Source organism: Chrysochloris asiatica, unplaced genomic scaffold, assembly GCF_000296735.1.
Source record: "Chrysochloris asiatica unplaced genomic scaffold, ChrAsi1.0 scaffold00101, whole genome shotgun sequence".
Taxonomy (NCBI): domain Eukaryota; kingdom Metazoa; phylum Chordata; class Mammalia; order Afrosoricida; family Chrysochloridae; genus Chrysochloris; species Chrysochloris asiatica.
In genome coordinates, this window is record NW_006408619.1 from 8,875,209 (window position 1) to 8,883,729 (window position 8,521).

An 8,521-nucleotide genomic window follows, 5' to 3' on the forward strand; every position below is an offset into this window, starting at 1 on the left:
GCTAGGCTCCTTCCTAGATAAGAGGGAGGGGGGAACAGGGGTAAGGGACAGGAGATATGGTTTGAGTTGACATTAATGTGGCCATTCTGGAGCATTCAGCTTGTGTCCCAATGAATGTACTAATGTAATTTATCAACTATGTAATGGTACAACTGTCCCCCAGCATGTAATTTGCTAATCAGTTGTAAAGGGAGCAGGTTGGGATGCAACAGCCTCACTCAGGGACTCAGGGACGGGGACTGGGATCTTCCCAGAGGTGTGACTTTCATCACCTTTTATCATTATCATATAAGAGATCAAAGGAAAGAGAAGAAAACGGAGAAATAGAGACCTCAATACAACCAAGTACGAAGAACCAGAGCAGAGTATGTTCTTTGGACTAAGGATACCTATGCTGAGACCCTCTTAGACCCAGGAGAAGATTGATCCCAAGACACATACAGATCACCCAGGGGCAAAAGCTTAAAGGGAGACAAACTTCTTCTAGCCCCAACAAGAGAGAAAAAGTCTTCTAGAATTGATGGCCTAAATTTGGACTTACAGCCTCCTAAACGGTGAGAAAATAAGTATCTATATGCTATGGCTAGCCCTTGGTAGTATTTTTCTTACAGGAGCACTAGATAAGATCCCTAGAACAGAAGCAATAAAAGAACATGTAGATAAATTGAACTTCATCAAAATTAAAAATGTGTGTACTTCAAAAGATACTGTCAAAAAGATAAAAAGAAAACCCACGGAATTGAAGAAGATATTTGCAAATCACATGTCTGATAAGAACCTAATATTTAGAGACTATAAAGAAGTCTTTTAAGTCAACAATAAAAACACAACACAATTAAAAAGTAGGTAAAGACATTTCTCTAAAGAAGATACACAAATGACCAATAAGCACATGAATTATCAGGAAACTGAAAACCAAAACACAGTGAAATACCACTTCACATCCACTACTGTTGATAAATGCCATCAAGACAGTTCCAACTCATTTCAACCCTGTGATTGACAGGACAAAACACTGTGCAGACGATCCTGAGTTCACCTCACAATTATTGTCATGAGCCCATTGTTACTATTGATTGGGTCAACCTGTCTTACATGGTGTCTGCCTCTTTTTCACTGGCCCTTCACTTTTCCTTGTTCTTCAGGACTGATGCCTCCTGACATATGTTCAAAATACAAGAAATGAAATTTCACAATCCTGGCTTCTAAGGAACATACTGGCTGTACTTCTTCCAAGAGAGATATATTTGTTCTTCTGGCAGTCCATGATATTTTCAATATTTTTCGCCAACACCATAATTTAAATGCAATGATTCCTCTATGGCCTTTGTTATTCATTGTGCAATTTTCACATGTTTATGAGAATATTGAAAATATCATGACTTGGCACACCTTAGTCCTCAAGGTGACATCTTTGATCTTAAACACTTTAAAGAGGTCTTTCACAGCAGATTTGCCTAATGCAATAATTAATATGCCTTTTTTTTTTTTTAAATGAACAACAATTGATGAGGAGGTAGAGAAATCGGATGGCATGGCTGGTGGTACAGCATATGTGATATAAACGCTTTAGTGGTTCCTCACCAAGTTAATTAAACAGAACTACCAATAACCCAGGAGCTCTGATAGCATAGTGATTATGAATTGGGCTGTGAACCGCAAGGTCAGCAGTTCGAAACTACCAACTGTTCCACAGGAGAAAGACGAGGCTTTCTGCTCCCATAAAGATTTACAGCCTCAGAAACCCTGAACAGAGTTGCTAAGAGTCAGAACCGACTCCACGGTACATCACAACAACAACAACAACAAAGATTTACAGCCTTGGAAACCCTGTACAGGGTTGCTATGACTCGGAACTGACTCCACGGCACATAACAACAACAACAACAACCAATAACCCATGTCAAAAAGTAGATTGTGTCCCCGCAAAATATGTGTCAACTTGGCTGAGTCATGATTCTCCGTGGTGTGGCAGTTATGCAATGTGACAGTTATATGATGACTCGCCATTGTGCAATCTGATGTGATAAACTAATGAGAACATTCAAGGTAGGCTGCAATGCTCTTACGGTCATTATGACCCTAATCTGATGTAAGGGAATTTCCCAGGGGTGTGGTCTACAGCATCTTTCATCTTACAAGAGATAAAAAAAGAAGTAAGCAGAGGAAGAGGAGCCACGCCTACCAAGAAAGAAGAACTGGGAGACAAGTTCATCCTTAGGATGCTTGTACTGTGAAGCTCCTAGACCCAGGGGAAGACTGATGCCAAGACACATGGGGAACACCAAGGCATGCTGGGCCTACAGAGGCTGAAAGGAGACAAGGGTCTTTTTCCAGAGCCTGTGCTCTGAATTCGAATTTCCAGCTTCTTTAATTGTGAGAGGATACCATTCTGTTTATTAAAGCCATCCCCTTGGGGTGTTTCTGCTATAGGAGCACTGGAAAACTAAGACACCCCACCAACCCTCTGTCAGTTTGTGGTACTGTGGTGACTTGAATGTTCTGTCATGCTAGAAACTAGGTCACCAGTATTTCAAATAGTAGCAAGGTCAACCACTGTGTACAGGTCTCCACAGAGCTAACATACTGACAGATTAGGGAGAAGGAATAGACGATCCACTTTTGAGGGACAAGTTGCTAAAGCTTTATGAATAGCAGCAAAATATTGTCTAACACAGTGCTGGAAGATGAGCCCTAAGTTGGAAGACACTCAAAATATGACCGGTGAAGAACTACCTCATCAAAGTACAGCTGACTTTAATGACTTGGATGGCGCAAAATTTTAGGATCTTCATTTGCTAGTGTGGCATGACTCAAAAGGAAAAGAAACAGCTGTAAACATCCATTAATGATCAGAACATGTAATGTACAAAGTATGAATCTAGGAAAATTGGAAGCTGTCACAAATGAAATGGATCGCATAAAGATCGATATCCTAGACATTAATGAGCCAAGATGGTCTGGTGTTGGCCCTTTTGAGTCTGACAATTATGTCTTACTAAATCGGGAATGACAAATTGAAGAAGAATGGGACACCTTCTACAAAAATAACATTTAAAATCTATCTTAAATTAAATACAATGCTCTCTGTGATAAGGCAATATCCATATGCCCTTGAGGAAGACCAGTGAATACAACTACTATTCAAATTTACTCACCAATCACTGAAGCCAGTGATGAAGAAATTGAATAATTCTACCAACTTCTTCATCCTGAAACTGATCGAACATGCAATCAAGATACAGCGCTAATTGCTAGTGATTGGAATGCTAACACTGGAAGAGAAAGAGAAAGAATGGGTACTTGTAAAATATGACACTACTGCTGGTGAGTCCAGGATAAAATATTGCAAGACCAATGACTTATATGTTGCTAATAGTATAGTGGTTACAAATCGGGCTGTGAAGCTCAGGGTCAGCAGTTCGAAACTACCAGTTGCTCTGCTGGCAAAAGATGAGGCTTTCTGCTCCTGTAAAGATTTACAGCCTCAGAAACCCTGTACAGGGTCGCTACGAGTCGGAACCGACTCCACGGCACATAACAACAACAACAACAATACCTTCTTCAGCAACATAACTATATACCTGGACCTCACCAAATGGAATACACAAGAATCAAATTGGTTACATCTGTGGGAAGAAATAATGGAGAAACTCAGTATTATCCAAAACAAGGCCAGGAGCCAACTGTGCCATCAATTGCTCATATGCAAGATCAGGTTGAAGCTGAAGAAAATTAAAACAAGTCCATGAGAGCCAAAATATGACCTTGAGTATGTCACATCAGACTTTAGAGACCATTGCAACAACATATTTGGCCCATTGAACACTAATGACCCAAAGTAGAGGAGTTGTGGGATGACGTCATATAGGGAGAAAGCTAAAGGTCATTAAAAAGACCTTAGGAAAGAAAGAAGAGACAAAAATGGATGTCAGAAAAGACTGAACATGCTCTTGAACGTAGAGTACCTAAAACAATATATAGATGACACATCTTGCTTCTTGAAAGCAAAGACAATTTGATGTACTTGCTGATGAAGATCAAAAAATACAGTCTTCAGTATGGATTATAACTCAATGTAAAGAAAATTAAAATCCTCACAACCAGCTCAATGGCATCATGATAATCAGAGAAAAGATTGAAGTTGTCAAAGATTTCATTTTACTTGAATCCACAACCAAGCCCATGGAAGCAGCAGTCATGAAATCAAATGATGTATCGCATCGGACAAATCTGCTTCCAAAACTTCTTTAAAGTGCTAAAGAACAAAGATGTCACTTTGAAGACTAAGGTGCGCTCTACCCAATCCATGGTATTTTCAATCAGCTCATATGCATCCGTGAAAGTCAGACAATGAATAGGGAAAATCAAAGGAGAAGTGATGCTTTTGAATTATGTATTGGGGAAGAATATTGAATTCCATGGACTACCAGAAAAACAAATCTGTCTTAGAAGAAGTACAGCCAGGCTGCTTCTTAGAAGCAAGAATGACAAAACTTCGTCTCATATTCTTTGGACAATCTATCAGGAGAGATCAGTGCCTGAAAAAGGACATCATGCTTGTTAAAGTAGCTGTTATTGTTGTTGTTAAGTGCCGTTGAGTCGGTTCCAACCCATAGCGACCCTGTGTAGGGTTTCTGAGGAGTGGCTAGTGAACTTGAACTGCCGACCTTGTAGGTTCAAACCGACTTTGCAGTCCAGTGCATTAACCCACAGCGACACATCAGGACTCCTGTTAAAGTAGAACACCAGTGGAAAAGAGGAACACTCTTAAACCAATGGATTGACACAATAGTTGCAGCCGTGGATTGAAACATGACGGTTGTGAGGATAGCGCAGGAAGGGCAGTGTTTCATTTTGTTGTACAAAAGATTACTATGAGTCGACTCTGAGTAGAGCCACCTGTTAAGGTTTTCGTCAGCTTGACTGGGCCAGGTTTCTTAGTGGCTTAGCAGTTGAGATGTAGCTAACCCCATAATGAGATCTAATATAATGTAATTAGCTCTATGATGCGATCTACTACGCGCAGGTGTGGCCTACCTCCAACGTATTAGGCACTCAGACAAAACTTGCTCATTCTCTGCTAAGTCTGGATCTTGTATCTGGCTTGTCCTCTGACCTCCAGTTCTTTGTACTTGAGCCAGTGACTTGCTCTGTTGTGTGCCTGCCACACCTAACAACACCAACCACCTTACCCATCAGGAGGCTCGGAGGCACAATGGCTAAGATCTCAGCTGCTAGTCAAAAACCAGTGGTTCCAACACAGCAAAGGCTCCTGTGCCCATAAGGAATAATCTTAGGAAATCCCTGGGACAGTTCTGCATGTCCTATCTGCTTGCTACGAAATCCCTGGGACAGTTCTGCCGTGTCCTATCTGCTTGCTACAAAATCCCTGGGACAGTTCTGCCATGTCCCTATCTGCTCTCTATGAGTTGGAATTGACTCGGTGGAAGGCCCATAACAACAACAATCATGTAACCAAGCAATTCTGCTCATAGATATACTCAGAAAATTGCAAGTATATACTCATGTAAACATATATATGAATGTTCACAGCAGCACTGTTTACAATGGACAAAAAATGTCCATCAATTGGGGATTAGATAAGCAAATATAGTATATCTTTACAATGGACTATGACTCAGTCATAAAAAGAAATGAAGTAGTCATACATGTTACAACATAGATGGGAGTCCTGGTGTGGCACTGTGGGACAAAGCACTGGACTGCAAGGTCGGTTTAAACCACAAGATGGACAGTTCCAACTTACCAGCCACTCCTCAGAAACTCTACACAGGGTCGCTATGAGTTGGAACTGACTCGACGGCACTTCACAACAACAACACAACATAGATGAACCTTGAAAACATGTTGAATAAAAGAAGCCAGACACAAAACAATATGTTGCATGATTTCATTTATGTAAAATGCCAGAATAGGCAAACCGATAGAGACAGAAAGTAGATTAGTGGGCTCCGCGGCACCTAACAATAATAACAGGAGCTTGAAGGAGAAGCAACTAGGGAATGAATCCTAGTCGGTACGGGGTTTCTTTTTGGAATGATGAAAATGTTCTGAAACTATGGCAGTGGTTGCCCACATTGAGAGTATTAAAAATCACTGAATTGTACACATTAAAGGGATGACATTTATGGTATATGAACTATGTTAAGTGCCGTCAGGTCGGTTCTGACCCATAGCGACCCTGAACAGGGTTTCCGAGGCTGTAAATCTTTACGGAAGCAGAAAGCCTCATCTTTCTCCCGCGGCACAGCTGGTAGTTTCGAACTGCTGACCTTGCAGTTCACAGCCCGATTCGTAACCACTACGCTACCAGAACACCTTATGAACTATAGCCTTAAGATCATATACAAGTCTGCCTCCAATGCAGAAAGCCTCTACAGAGAGAGAGGGCTGAGGAGTGGGTCATACCCTTGATCACCACACTGTTTACTCCTACAGAGCAGAAGCTAAGACATGTTAGAATGTTATGAACGGTAGGAAGACGATATTAGATAAGGTTTGCCAGCAAAGGCCTTTTTGAAAAGGTGACATTCACCCAGAGACCCTGAGTAATAAAAAGCCAGCTTTAAAAGGACTGAGGAGCAAAAGTCCTAAAGGAACAGGACAGAGAGGCCAGAAATAGATCCCCACTGACATTTGCCAGCTGATTTTTCACAAAGATGACAGGGCAATTCAAAGGAAAGGGAATCATACAGTCTTCAGCAGATGGTACTGAAACAACTGAATGCCTATATGCAAAAATAAGAAAATTTGATACCTTATACAAAAATTAACCTAAGTGGGGACCTGATTCAATATATAGTGTCCCATTTAAATAAATAAAAACACAGAGAAACGCAACTAGAGGGAAATTCTACAAAACGCACACTTCCATGCACGGTCTCTGATTGTAACTGCCTCAGTATGCTAAAGGTAGCATTGTTTATCCCACTTCGTCCCTGTGTTTGTTTCTTGTTTCCATGTATTTCCCAATACTCCTAAACTTTGTCCCTGGGTAAATGCTGCCACTGTGATCACAAATGGTTGACCATTCTATGGTGTGTGTGCCTCAAAGCGTTGTTTTCCTTATAGACCAAGCTATTGCTTGGCTGAAATTGGGTCGATTCCAGACCTTAAAGCTGACAAAGGCCATTGTCGTGGGATTCCAACAGTCTCTTTTCGACCAGTAAGTCTGCTCTTTTTTATGATATTGAGTTTTGCTCCACATTTTCTCCTACTCTATTCAGGACCTTCCACTGTGACCCCCTCTTCAGAGCAGTTGGTAGTGGTAGCTAGTTCTTTTGGTCTCGGGCTCATGGAGACTGAAGTTCCCATCATCGATTATGTTATTTCCAAGCGTCTTGAATTTTCATCACTCTCTTTCTTTCAGACAGGGAGAAACCAATAGTTGCACCTTAGATAGTTTCTCATGAGCTTTTAAGATCCCAGTTGCTACTCACCAGAGTAGGATGTACAACATTGTGCCAACAACCTCTTCAAAGTGTTAAAGACCAAAGATGTCAGTTTGAGGACTAACATGCTCTTGACCCAAGCTATGGTTTTCTCAACCGCCTAATATGCATGTGAAAGCTGAGCAATGAATAAGGGAGAGCCCAGAAAAATGAATGCATTTGAATTATGTTGCTGGCAAAGAATATTGAAAGTACCATGAGCTGCAAGGAGAATGAACAAATCTATCTTAGAGGAAACATAGCTCGAGTGCTCCTTAAAGTGAGTACGTCTTTTGTACTTTCAACTGGTATCAGAAGGTACCAGTTCATGGAGAAGGGCATCATGCTTGGTAAAGTTAAGGGTCAATGACAAAGAGGAAAACCCTCAATCAGGAGATGGATTAACACATTGGCTGCAACAATGCACCAATTGTGAGGATAATGCAGGAATAGGCAGTATTTCTGTTGTGTGAAAGCCGCTATGAGTTAGAACCAACTCAAAGACATGTAATAACAACAACCATGAGACCAGTAGTCCTCCAAATGTAAAGTTCGTAAAAAATAAGAAAAACATACACTGTTACAGACCAGAAGAAACGAAAAAACATAACAACTAAGTCCAAGTGTGGCACTGCAGGCTACTGCACTGGACCGCAAGATCAGTTTGAACCTAAAGGTTGGCGGTTCAAATTCACCAGCCGCCCCTCAGACCCTTACAGGGTCATTATGAGTTGGAACCCAGTCGACAGCACTTAACAAGAACAACAAATGTAATGTGGTATCCTGGTGATTGTAATCCTGGACCAGAGGAAGGAAATTAGTGGAAAAGCTAAGAAATTGGATTCGAGCTTGATAATAATGCTTTGCTCGTTGTGACAAATATACCACGGTAATATAAAGATATTAACAATGGAGGAAACTATAGGTGAAAACCCAAAAAGACAAAGTGATTGCATCCTCGAACCCATATTCATCAAGTTCTTTCAAACTCTGAGCGATTCACTGGCCTGCAAGATCGGTTTGTGCTGCAAGGTTGGCAGTTCAAACCCACCAGCCACTCCTTAGAA